We start from the raw sequence: 13,482 nt of genomic DNA on the forward strand, positions 1-13,482 counted from the left end.
ATTAGGAGAGGATTATTCTCGTTGATAAGGATTATAGGGGAGAAGCGGGGCTGGCCTAGTAGAGCGAAGAATATAATTCGGGTGCTGTAGGCAGCGGTTAGGGATGTGGCAACGAGTGTAATTAAGAGGGCTCAGGCGTTGGTATTCGACGTGTTAGCGGACTCGATGATCAGGTCTTTGGAGTAGAATCCTGTAAGGAAAGGTATGCCTGTTAATGCGAGGCTTCCGACAATCAGGGAAGTTGTGGTGAAGGAAGGACTTTAAATAGGCCACCTATCTTTCGAATGTCTTGTTCATCGTTTAGGCTGTGGATAATTGACCCTGAACATATGAATAACATAGCTTTAAAAAATGCGTGAGTGCAGATGTGTAAGAAGGCTAGGTAAGGCTGGTTAATGCCAATTGTTACTATTATTAGGCCTAGTTGGCTTGAGGTAGAGAACGCTACAATTTTTTTGATATCGTTCTGTGTAAGAGCGCAGATTGCAGTAAATAGTGTAGTAATAGCCCCTAAGCATAAAGTGAGGGTTTGAATAGTTTGATTATGCTCTATTAGTGGATGAAAGCGGATAAGAAGAAATACTCCTGCTACAACTATTGTGCTTGAGTGAAGTAGGGCTGATACAGGAGTGGGGCCTTCTATGGCTGAGGGGAGTCAGGGATGTAAGCCGAATTGAGCAGATTTACCGGTAGCTGCTAATAGTAAGCCAAGTAGCGGCAAATTAAAATTATCGTTTGTTGTAATAAAGATTTGTTGAAGGTCTCATGTGTTTAAGTTCAATAGAAACCATGCTATGGTTATAATGAAGCCTACATCTCCAATACGGTTATAGAGGATAGCTTGTAGGGCAGCTGTATTTGCATCGGTTCGGCCGTATCATCATCCAATAAGTAAAAATGATATAATGCCAACTCCTTCTCAGCCAATGAATAGTTGGAATATGTTGTTTGCGGTGACTAAGACTATTATAGTAATAAGAAATAAGAGAAGATACTTGAAAAATCGGTTAATATAAGGATCGGAGTGTATATATCATATAGAAAACTCTATAATAGACCACGTGACAAAAAGGGCTACGGGCACAAAGATTATTGAGAAGTAGTCTAATTTAAAACTCATGGATAGTTTTATGGTCTGGATTGTTATTCAATGTCAGTTTGAAACAATTGTTTCCTGTCCTGAGTAGATGAATATTATTGTGGGAATTATGCTAATTATGAATGCGTAAGAAGTAGCGGTTTTTACATAGTATGGGTATAGCTTATTTTTGTAGAGTTTAGTAGAGGTTATAATGATGGCAAAGTAAGAATGACTAGAGCTGTGATTATGCATGAAGTAAATATATTTATTACTTTTATTTGGAGTTGCACCAATTTTTTGGTTCCTAAGACCAATGGATTACTTCTATCCTATAAAAGTTGAAAAAGCCATGTTCTTATACATGGGAGCATGAGTTAGCAGTTCTTGCAGTACTTTTTCGGTAAGCAAAAAGGTTTGAGCTTTTATTATTAGATTCACAATCTAATGTTTTTGTTAAACTATGCTTACAGTAGATGGGACCGAGAATAATTTTAGGGTTAAGGGATAGGAGGAGTAGAGGCAGTAGATGCAAGGTTATTAGGGCATTTTCTCGTGTGAATGACGGTTTGATATTTTTGATATGGTGGGAATATTTACCACGCTGTGTGGTGATTAGTATATAAAGTGAGTATAGGGCAGTGATGGTGATGTTAATTCCTATTAGAATAATAGTAATGTTGGATCATGAGAATGAGGATATCACTACAAATAGTTCTCCGATAAGATTAATTGTTGGAGGAAGAGCCAGATTTGTGAGGCTTGCTAATAACCATCAGGCTGCTATCAGGGGAAGGAGGGTTTGAAGTCCTCGTGCGAGAATCATAGTACGGCTATGGATTCGTTCGTAATTGGAGTTGGCTAAGCAGAATAGCATCGAGGATGTTAAACCATGGGCAATTATTAGGGCTGTTGCACCTATATAACTTCATGGTGTTTGAATAAGAACCGCTACAATAACGAGTGCCATATGACTAACTGAGGAGTATGCAATTAGGGATTTTAGATCTGTTTGACGGAGACAGATAGAGCTTGTTATGATTATGCCTCATAGAGATAATATTATGAAAGGATACGCTATGAAGTTGGTCAGGGGGTTTAGTAGGGTTGTAATTCGTATCATGCCATAGCCTCCTAATTTCAGGAGTACGGCGGCAAGTACCATGGAGCCGGCAATAGGGGCCTCTACGTGTGCTTTTGGTAGTCACAAGTGGAGGCCGTATAGAGGTATCTTTACTATGAATGCTATCATGCATGCCAATCATAAGAAAACATTAGATCAGGAGTTTGGCAGAGGTTGAATTCAGTATTGAATTATGAGAAAATTTAGGGAGCCCATGAAATTGTGGATGTAAAGGAGAGCTACTAGGAGTGGGAGAGATCCTATTAAAGTATAAAATAAGAAGTAGAGCCCTGCGTTTAGTCGTTCAGTTTGATTCCCCCATCGGGTAATAATGATCAGGGTTGGGATTAGTGTTGCCTCAAATAGGATGTAAAAGAAGATAAGTTCAGAGGCGGTGAAAGTTATAATTAGGAACAACTGGAGAAGAATCAGTATTGAAATATATAGTTTTTTTCGAGTTAAGGGTTCTTTTGATAAATGGTGTTGGCTTGCTATAAGTATAAGGGGTAGAAGTCATGTTGTAAGTGCTAGTAGCGGTGCTGATAGGGAGTCAGAGAAAAATATTAAGGAGGGGTTCAATGTATTATCATTTGGTTGATTCAGGTAGAATAAGCTGATTAAGCTGATTAGCAAACCATATGTTGTCGTGTTAATTCAGATTATGTTAGGCTTTGATACTCATGTAAGGGGGATCAGTATGATAGTGGGGATGATAATTTTTAGCATTGTAAGAGGTTTAGGTTTTGTACGTAATCAGTCCCGTAGGTGTTAGATACTATAACTAGTAGAGATAGTCCTAATGCTGCTTCGCAGGCAGCAAATACTAGTAGTACGATTGGTATCATGCTGGCTAATGTAAGGTGGTTGTTGAGAATAGTTACAGATATTATTACAAATAGTGATAATATTATGCCCTCTAAGCATAGTAGCGATGATATTAGGTGTGATCGATAAACAAGTATACCTATTAGAGAAAGAATGAATGCCAGAAAGATATTAATATATACTATGGACATATGATAATTATGAGATAAATCATAATCTAATGAGTCGAAATCATTTGTTTTGGCTTAAACTAATTATCATATTCGGTTCATTCTAGCCCCTTTTCGGTTCATTCGTACGCTAGGCTTGCAGCTAGGAGGGAGATTAGTAGGAGTGCTATGATAAGTATTGTTGTCAACTTGTTGGTTTGTGACGCTCAGGGAAGTGGGAGTAGGAGTGCGATTTCTAGGTCGAAAGCAGGAATGTGATGGCAACTAGGAAGAATTTTATAGAGAAAGGTAGGCGAGCAGATCCCATGGGGTCAAAACCACATTCGTAGGGGCTTGTCTTGTCTGTATAAATATTTAGTTGGGGAAGTCAGAATGCGATTAGTACAAGTAAGGACGCTAGGGTTACATTAGTTATCAAGGTTAGTATTACGTTTATTACTTCTTTCCAGGTTGATCTGGAGCTAACTGATTGGAAGTCAATTGTACTAGTTATACTAAAGAAATAGGATCCTCATCAATAAATAGATACATATAAGAATAGTCAGACTACATCAACAAAGTGTCAATATCATGCAGCGGCTTCAAATCCGAAGTGGTGGTTTGATGTGAAGTGGTAGTATAGTTGTCGGAGAAAGCACACGATAAGGAATGTGGAGCCAATAATTACATGTAGTCCGTGAAACCCAGTAGCTATAAAAAAGGTAGATCCGTACACTCCGTCGGAGATTGTAAAAGATGTCTCGTAGTATTCGGAGGCCTGTAATAGTGTAAAATATACGCCTAAGGAGATTGTAATAAATAGGCCTTGAAGTATGTGTTTACGATTGCCTTCTATTAAACTATGATGGGCTCAAGTAATAGATACTCCGGAGGCTAGGAGGACTGAGGTGTTGAGTAGAGGAACTTCTAGTGGGTTAAGAGGAATAATGCCGGTGGGAGGTCAGCAACCTCCAAGTTCAGGAGTAGGGGCTAGGCTGGAATGGTAAAAGGCTCAAAAGAAGCCTGCAAAGAAAAATACTTCTGATACAATAAAAAGAACTATTCCGTACCGTAGTCCTTTTTGTACAATAGGGGTGTGATGTCCTTGGAATGTGCCTTCTCGGATCACATCTCGTCATCACTGGTATATGGTTAGCAGGTTGGTTGTGAATCCTAATGTAAGTAGGGATATTGAGTTATAGTGAAATCATATGATAAGACCCGATGTTATAAGAAGGGCAGAAAGGGCTCCTGTTAGCGGTCATGGGCTTGGGTTAACTATATGGTAAGCGTGAGTTTGGTGGGTCATTAGGTGTTGTCATGTAAGTATAGACTTACTAGTAAGGTAAAGACATAGGCTTGAATTAAGGCAACAGCAAACTCTAGAATCGTAAATAGAATTAAAATAATAAAAGTGATGAAAGCTGTGGTCGCGCTAATATTAATAAGAGCTAAGGTAGCCCCTCCAATCAAATGGATTAGGAGGTGTCCTGCAGTAATATTGGCGGTTAATCGAACGGCTAGAGCTATGGGTTGAATGAATAGACTAATAGTTTCGATGATTACTAGTATTGGAATTAGGGGAAGAGGGGTGCCTTGGGGTAGAAAGTGTGCCAAGGATGCTTTGGTCTTATAGCGGAAACCGGTAATTACTGTCCCTGCTCATAGGGGGATTGCTATTCCGAGGTTTATAGAGAGTTGTGTCGTGGGCGTAAATGAGTGGGGTAGTAGTCCAAGTAGGTTAGTTGAACCAATGAATAGAATTAGTGATATAAGTATGAGAGCTCAGGTTCGTCCCTTTTGATTATGAATTGCTAGTATTTGTTTTGATGTTAATTGAATTAATCATTGCTGAATGGAGATTAACCGATTATTGATTAGGCGATTGGGTGCTGGGAATAAAATGGAAGGGAATATGACGATCAGTACTACAATAGGGAGACCTATTATTGAGGGGGCAGCGAAAGAGGCGAATAAATTTTCGTTCATTTGTTTTCTCAAGGATTATGTTGACTAGTGATTTTAGTAGACTTGGTTATTGGGTTTTCCGGTAGTGGTGATTTGAAATTTTTAGTTGGAATAGAATGAAGAGGGTGAGAAATATTGAAAAGATTATAATAAATCAGGTGGATGTGTCTAGCTGTGGCATTTCATTAAGGGGAGGTTAAAACTCCCAGTCTTTAACTTAAAAGGTTAATGCTTTATAGCTTCTTAATGAGTAAGTCTAGTCTAGGTTATACTATTAAGGCAGATCAGGTTTCAAAATAAGATAGGGGGACTATTTCAAGAACAATGGGTATAAAGCTATGGTTAGATCCGCAGATTTCAGAGCACTGGCCATAATACAGTCCCGGTCGTATGGCTATAAGGGTGGTTTGGTTTAGTCGTCCTGGAATAGCGTCAGTTTTTAGACCTAGTGATGGAACAGCTCATGAATGCAAAACGTCTTCTGAAGAAATAAGTATTCGGATGGTTATTTCTATTGGGAGGACAACTCGGTTGTCTACTTCTAATAGTCGGAGTTCTCCTGGCTTTAATTCTTGTGTTGGGATTATGTAGGAGTCAAAGTTTAAGTCTTCATAATCAGTATATTCATAGCTTCAGTATCATTGGTGGCCTATTGTTTTCACGGTTAAAGAGGGGTTATTGATTTCGTCTATTATATAAAGGATTCGGAGGGAAGGTAGAGCGATTAGGATTAGGATAATGGCGGGTAGGATAGTTCATACTGTTTCTACTTCCTGTGCGTCTATTGTGCTTGTATGAGTTAATTTTGTAGTCAATATTAGGGAAATGATGTAGAGAACTAAAGAACTGATTAAGAATACAATTATTAGTGTATGGTCATGAAAATGAAGTAGCTCCTCTATAATAGGGGAGGTTGCGTCCTGTAATCCGAGTTGAAATGGGTACGCCATAGAGGTATATAGGGGTTTCACCTATATTTAACCTTGACAAAGTTATGTAATATTTTACTAATACCTCCTGATTGAGAAAGACATAGTGGTTATGACATTGGCTTGAAACCAATTTTAGGGGGTTCGATTCCTTCCTTTCTTATTTTTGGATTACATATGTAGGTTCTTCGAACGTGTGATATGGAGGGGGACATCCATGTAGTCATTCAATATTAGTTGTAGTAAGTTCTACTATAGCAACTTCTCGTTTGGATGCAAAGGCCTCTCAGATTATAAAAATTATAAGCATCACCGCTGTAAGCGAGATAAACGATCCTATAGAGGAGACGGTATTTCAGGTGGTATATGCATCTGGATAGTCAGAGTACCGACGAGGTATTCCGGATAAACCTAGGAAATGCTGAGGGAAGAAAGTTATATTTACTCCCACAAATATAATTGTAAAGTGAATCTTTGCTCAAGTATCGTTAAGAGTATAACCTGAGAATAAGGGGAATCAGTGGGCAAATCCTCCCATAATGGCAAAAACTGCTCCCATTGAGAGCACATAGTGAAAATGAGCTACAACATAATACGTATCATGAAGAACGATGTCTAAGGACGAATTAGCTAGGACAATGCCTGTTAGCCCGCCTACTGTGAATAAGAAAATAAACCCTAAAGCTCATAGCATAGCTGGAGATCATTTATTATTGCCTCCGTGAAGTGTTGCCAGTCAACTAAATACTTTTACTCCTGTTGGAATAGCGATAATTATAGTGGCGGATGTGAAGTATGCTCGTGTGTCTACGTCTATTCCTACAGTAAACATATGGTGAGCTCATACGATAAAGCCTAAAAACCCAATAGATATTATTGCCCATACTATTCCTATATAGCCGAAAGGCTCTTTTTTCCCTGAGTAGTAAGTGACAATGTGAGAAATTATTCCGAACCCTGGCAGGATAAGAATGTAAACTTCAGGATGTCCGAAGAATCAGAATAAGTGTTGATATAGGATAGGGTCTCCTCCTCCAGCGGGATCGAAAAATGTCGTATTAAGATTACGGTCTGTTAAAAGTATTGTAATTCCAGCAGCCAGTACAGGCAGGGATAGTAGGAGTAGAACTGCTGTAATTAGTACTGATCATACAAATAGGGGGGTTTGATACTGGGATATTGCAGGGGTTTTATGTTGATAATAGTAGTAATGAAATTAATTGCCCCTAAAATAGAAGAGACTCCGGCTAAATGTAAGGAGAAAATTGTAAGATCAACGGATGCTCCTGCATGGGCCAGATTGCCAGCCAGTGGGGGGTAAACGGTCCACCCCGTTCCTGCACCTGCTTCTACCATAGAAGATGCTAATAGTAGAAGAAAAGATGGAGGAAGAAGTCAGAAGCTCATGTTATTTATTCGGGGAATGCCATGTCCGGAGCACCAATTATTAATGGCACTAGTCAGTTTCCAAAGCCCCCAATTATAATGGGCATGACTATGAAGAAGATTATTACGAAAGCATGGGCGGTTACGACGACGTTATAAATTTGATCGTCGCCTAGTAAAGTACCGGGCTGACCTAGTTCGGCTCGGATGAGGAGGCTCAAGGCAGTGCCTACTATGCCGGCTCATGCTCCAAATAGTAAGTATAAAGTACCAATATCTTTGTGATTAGTAGAGAACAGTCATCGGTTAATGAACATAGGTAAAATGGCTGATAAAAGCATTAGACTGTAAATCTAAAAATAGAGGTTTAAGTCCTCTTTTTGCCAAGCTCTGTGGTGAATTTTCATATTGAATTGCAAATTCAAAGAAGCAGCCTAGACGCCGCCGGGGCTTCTCCCGCCTTTTTTTTCTACGCGGCGGGAGAAGGTAGATTGAAGCCAGTTACTAGGGTATTAGCTGTTAACTAAAATTTCGTGAGGTAGAAGCTCACCAATCTAGGGAGGGCTTAGCTTAATTAAAGTGTTTGATTTGCATTCAATTGATGTAAGATAGATTCTTGCAGCCCTTAGAGGTGATTTGGTCAGGGGTTAAGTGTATAGCACTTGCTTAGAGCTTTGAAGGCTCTTGGTCTGGTCTAACCTAAACTCCTAGTCCAAGACTGATAATATAGGTGTTAGCGGGAGTAGTATAGTTGAGATAATGATTAAGGGGGGTAGTAGGGTTGCCTTTTTTGTGTACTCGAATTGTCATTTTATTTTTATGTTATTTGTGGACGGGAATATGGTAAGTGCGGTGCTATATGTGAGTCGCAGGTAGAAATATAAGTTAAGTAGAGCGGTGATGGCTATTAGTGTTGGAATAATAATTATGTTATTTTTTGTTAATTCTTGAATAATTATTCATTTAGGGATGAAGCCAGATAATGGGGGTAGTCTCCTAGGGATAATATTAAGATTAAGATTATGGAGGTGATTAGGGGAAATTTATTTCATATGTGGGATAAGGATAAGGTTGTGGTGGATGAGTTTAATATGAATAGTATGAATGTAGATAGTGTTATTAGAATATATAAAGTTAAGTTTAGGATTATTATTGTAGGGTTGTAAATAATGATAGCGGCTATTCAGCCTATGTGGGCAATGGAGGAGTATGCTATGATTTTTCGTAGTTGAGTTTGATTTAGTCCGCCTCAGCCTCCTACTAGAACGGATGCGAGGGCTATTAGTATAAGAAGGTTGGTGTTAATTGATGGGGAGATTTGATATAGGATGGATATAGGTGCGATTTTTTGTCATGTTAGTAGGATTATTCCTGATATAAGTGTTACTCCTTGTGCTACTTCGGGAACTCAGAAGTGGAATGGAGATAGGCCTAGTTTTATTGTTAGGGCGGTGGTTATTATGATGGATGCGATGGGGTTTGAGATTTTTGAGATTACTCATTGGCCGGAGTAAAGAAGGTTAATGGTGACTCCTATTATTAGTAATATTGAGGCAGTAGCTTGTGTAAGAAAATATTTTGTAGAGGCTTCTATGGCTCGTGGATTATACTTTTTTATGAGGATAGGGATGATGGCTAGCATGTTTATTTCGAATCCAATTCAGATCAGTAATCAGTGCGAGCTTAGTATGACGATTATGGTCCCTGCCATGATAGTTGCTATAATAATAGTGAGAATAGGGGGTTTTATTAGTACGGGAAGGGTATAAACCAACATTTTCGGGGTATGGGCCCGATAGCTTAAATTTAGCTGACCTTACTGTAGAATATAGTGTAAGTTTGGTAGCACGAAGATCTTTGAATTCTTAAGATTAGGTTCGAAGCCTATTATTCTAGAAATAAGAGGATTTAAACCTCTATTATTTACTCTATCAAAGTAACTCTTTTATCAGACATATTTCTTATGTTTGGGGTGGGATACTCGCGGTAATAATGGGTAAGGCAACATGTCATATGCATAGGGCTAAAGTTAGGGGTAGAAAATTTTTTCACAATAAGTGTATTAATTGATCATAGCGGAATCGAGGGTATGATGCTCGAATTCATAGGAAGCAGATAGTTAGTAAGAGGGTTTTTATAGTGAAGTTAATAGAGTAGAGTTCTGGTATAAATGGGTTGTGGAATGCACCGAAGAATAGAATTGTTGTGAGGATATTTATTATAATGATATTTGCGTACTCTGCTAGAAAGAATAGGGCAAAAGGACCCGCTGCATACTCTACGTTAAATCCAGAAACTAGTTCGGATTCTCCTTCAGTTAAGTCGAAGGGGGCTCGGTTAGTTTCTGCTAGAGTAGAAATGAATCATATCATGGCTAGGGGCCAGGCCGGAAAGATTAGTCATATATGTTCTTGGGTGATAATTAGTGTGGATAGTGTAAATGACCCGTTTATTAGGAGGACTGATAGGAGAATGATTGCTAGTGTTACTTCATATGAGATTGTTTGAGCTACTGCTCGGAGGGCTCCGATTAGAGCGTATTTGGAGTTTGAGGCTCATCCTGACCAAAGGATGGAGTATACGGCGAGACTTGATATTGCTAGTATGAATAGGACTCCTAAGTTTATATTAATGAGTGGGTAGGGCATTGGGAGAGGGATTCATATAGTTAGGGCTAGTGATAGAGCTAGAATGGGGGCTAGAATGAATATTGATATGGAGGATGTAAGTGGTCGTAGAGGTTCTTTTGTGAAGAGTTTTACTGCATCTGCGATTGGTTGAAGGAGGCCGTAGGGGCCTACGATATTAGGCCCTTTTCGAAGTTGTATGTAGCCTAAGACTTTTCGTTCAACGAGGGTGAGGAAGGCTACGGCAAGAAGGATTGGGATGATAAGAGAGATAATGTTGATAAAGAACATTTTGTTAGGGAGAGGAATTGAACCTCTGATAATAAAGGTTTAAGTTTTACGCAGTTACCGGGCTCTGCCACCCTAACAAAGCCCCTTTTCTCGGGCTTATGAGGAGATAAACTGGTTAGATTGAGTTGACTTCATCTATTAGTTTTAAGGCGCCTTTGTGAGGTAGGCCTTACATCCCTTGTCCTTTCGTACTGGGGGAGGTTATATAATAGATAGAAACCGACCTGGATTACTCCGGTCTGAACTCAGATCACGTAGGACTTTAATCGTTGAACAAACGAACCCTTAATAGCTGCTGCACCATTAGGATGTCCTGATCCAACATCGAGGTCGTAAACCCTATTGTCGATATGGACTCTTGAATAGGATTGCGCTGTTATCCCTAGGGTAACTTGTTCCGTTGATCAAAAATTATTGGATCAATAAGTGATGTTATATTTTGACTTGTGGGTCTAAATTTTAATCAACTCGGGAGTTTTTTTATATTCCGAGGTCACCCCAACCTAAATTGCTAACCCACAATAATGGTGTAATGTTATGCCTTGTAGGTATTTAGTATCCATAAGTTTGGGTTAGTTAATTAAAGCTCCATAGGGTCTTCTCGTCTTATTGTGGCATTCCCGCCTCTTCACGGGAAGGTCAATTTCACTGATTGGGAATAAGAGACAGTTAAACCCTCGTGTGGCCATTCATACAAGTCCTTATTTAGAGAACAAATGATTATGCTACCTTTGCACGGTCAGGATACCGCGGCCGTTAAACAAGTGTCACTGGGCAGGCAGTGCCTCCAATACTAGAAATGCTGGAGGTGATGTTTTTGGTAAACAGGCGGGGTTTGTGTTTGCCGAGTTCTTTTACTCCTTTTAATCTTTCCTTAAATGCATGCCTGTGTTGGGTTAACAATAGGGTAGATAAGTATTTCATTTTTGGGTTGATATTATCAGATTGTTAACTATCAGTGGTCTATCCGTTTCTGATATAAGCTTATGCGGGGAGAAAATAGTTCTTGTTACTCATACTAGCATTGTTGCTTCTATATTTAAATAGAATGGCCCAGGAGGTATAATTAGGAGTTGATGTAATATGATTGGGATTAAGTTTATATTGTTTGTTGAGCTGGAACGCTTTCTCAATTGGTGGCTGCTTTTAAGCCAACTATGGTGATGTTAGTATATACTCTCTAATAAAGGTTGTATCCTGATTCTAAGAAGCTGTACCTTCTTAGACTATATTTTAAATTTACATTAAAATTTTGTTTTTTTTTAGGTAAATTTAAAGTTGAACTAAAATTCTGTTTGTGGGCAACCAGCTATCACCAGGCTCGTTAGGCTTTTCACCTCTACCCACAAATCTTCTCACTATTTTGCTACATAGATGAGTTGATCCTTTTAGATTGTTTATGGGTAGCTCGTCTGGTTTCGGGGAGCTTAGCTTAAGTTCTCTTTGTTAAGTCGTTTCTGGCTAGTTCATTATGCAAAAGGTAAAAGGGGTAATCTTTGCTGTTTAATACTGTTAAGATGTCTTTCATCATTCCCTTACGGTACTATCTCTATCGCTCCAATTAAAATTTCTATCTCCTATACTTTTATTATTTAACTAAATGTTTTACTTTATATGTCTGTGATACTTAAGTTTGGGGTTAGTTGGGCTAGCTTTTGTTCAAAGTGGTCATAAGTAATGAAATCTTCTGGGTGTAGGCCAGACGCTTTAGTTAAGCTACACTTTGATTAATCCAAGCACACCTTCCGGTATGCTTACCTTGTTACGACTTGTCTCCTCTTGTGTCTTAGTTAAGTTAATATGGTTATGGTTGTGTCTTATTACTTGAGGAGGGTGACGGGCGGTGTGTGCGGTGACGGGCGGTGTGTGCGTGCTTCATGGCCCTATTCAATTAAGCTCTCTATTCTTAATTTACTACTAAATCCTCCTTCAGTTTTTAATTTCATAAAAACGTTCGTGGAATGTTCTTGGGTAGAAAATGTAGCCCATTTCTTCCCACCCCATAAGTTACACCTTGACCTAACTTTTTTATGTAAAATGATTGTGCTTACTATTCTACCTTTTGAGGGTTTGCTGAAGATGGCGGTATATAGACTGAATTAGCAAAGGGTGGTGAGGTTTATCGGGGTTTATCGATTATAGAACAGGCTCCTCTAGAGGGATATAAAGCACCGCCAAGTCCTTTGAGTTTTAAGCTATTGCTAGTAGTCCTCTGGCGAATTATTTTGTTGTAAAATTATCTATGTTTAGGGCTAAGCATAGTGGGGTATCTAATCCCAGTTTGGGTCTTAGCTATCGTGTAGTCAGATTATTATAAAGTCACTTTCGTGGTCTATTTTATGGTAACTGTAGCTTTTTACGGCTTAGTTAAGTTTTAACTTTAGTGCAAAGGTATCTTAAACACGCTTTACGCCGTGGGCCTATTAGTTTGGGTTAATCGTATGACCGCGGTGGCTGGCACGAAATTTACCAACCTTTTTAGTATGGCTTAGTCAAACTTTCGTTTATGGCTTAATTTTTATCACTGCTGTATCCCGTGGGGGTGTGGCTTAGCAAGGTGTTATGAGCTACTTAAGAGTGTGCTTGATACCTGCTCCTTTAGATCACTGCTGATTTTAAGGGCATTCTCACTGGGGCGTGGAGACTTGCATGTGTAAGTCTACTAAGAACTAATAGGAAGGCTAGGACCAAACCTTTGTGTTTATGGAGTCGTGCGACTCATCTTGGCATTTTCAGTGCCTTGCTTTATTAATTAAGCTACATTAACTTATACTGAAATTGTAGTGTGTATAATAAATAAAATACATAGTAAATATGAGAGGAAAAAAAAGGGGATGCTATCTATAGATAGACCACGAGATCGAATGCGTGTAAGACTGTTGTGTTAAGTTAACTAGAGTAGCAATACATTTGTATACAATTTAAATAAAGCTTGTGAGTATTGTATGCACTTAGTCTGTTTTTGGGGTTGGCAGGACATAAATAAGTGTTATAATAGATGACATGAGTTTATGGGGGGTAAGGGGGGTTTGTATAAGTTAACTTAATGTCTTGCGCGTGTACGTACGTGTACACACGTGTACGTACGTGTACACACGTGTACGTA

General features: G+C 39.0%; 1 pseudogene; it reads right to left on the bottom strand.

The window, feature by feature from the left end:
- Positions 1 to 12,101: 12,101 nt before the first annotated feature.
- Positions 12,102 to 13,074, bottom strand: LOC144309986 (18S ribosomal RNA; annotated as a pseudogene).
- Between the last annotated feature and the right edge of the window lie 408 nt (positions 13,075 to 13,482).

This window comes from Canis aureus, unplaced genomic scaffold (genome assembly GCF_053574225.1).
Source record: "Canis aureus isolate CA01 unplaced genomic scaffold, VMU_Caureus_v.1.0 ptg000317l_RagTag, whole genome shotgun sequence".
In the NCBI taxonomy this organism is placed as follows: Eukaryota; Metazoa; Chordata; class Mammalia; order Carnivora; family Canidae; genus Canis; species Canis aureus.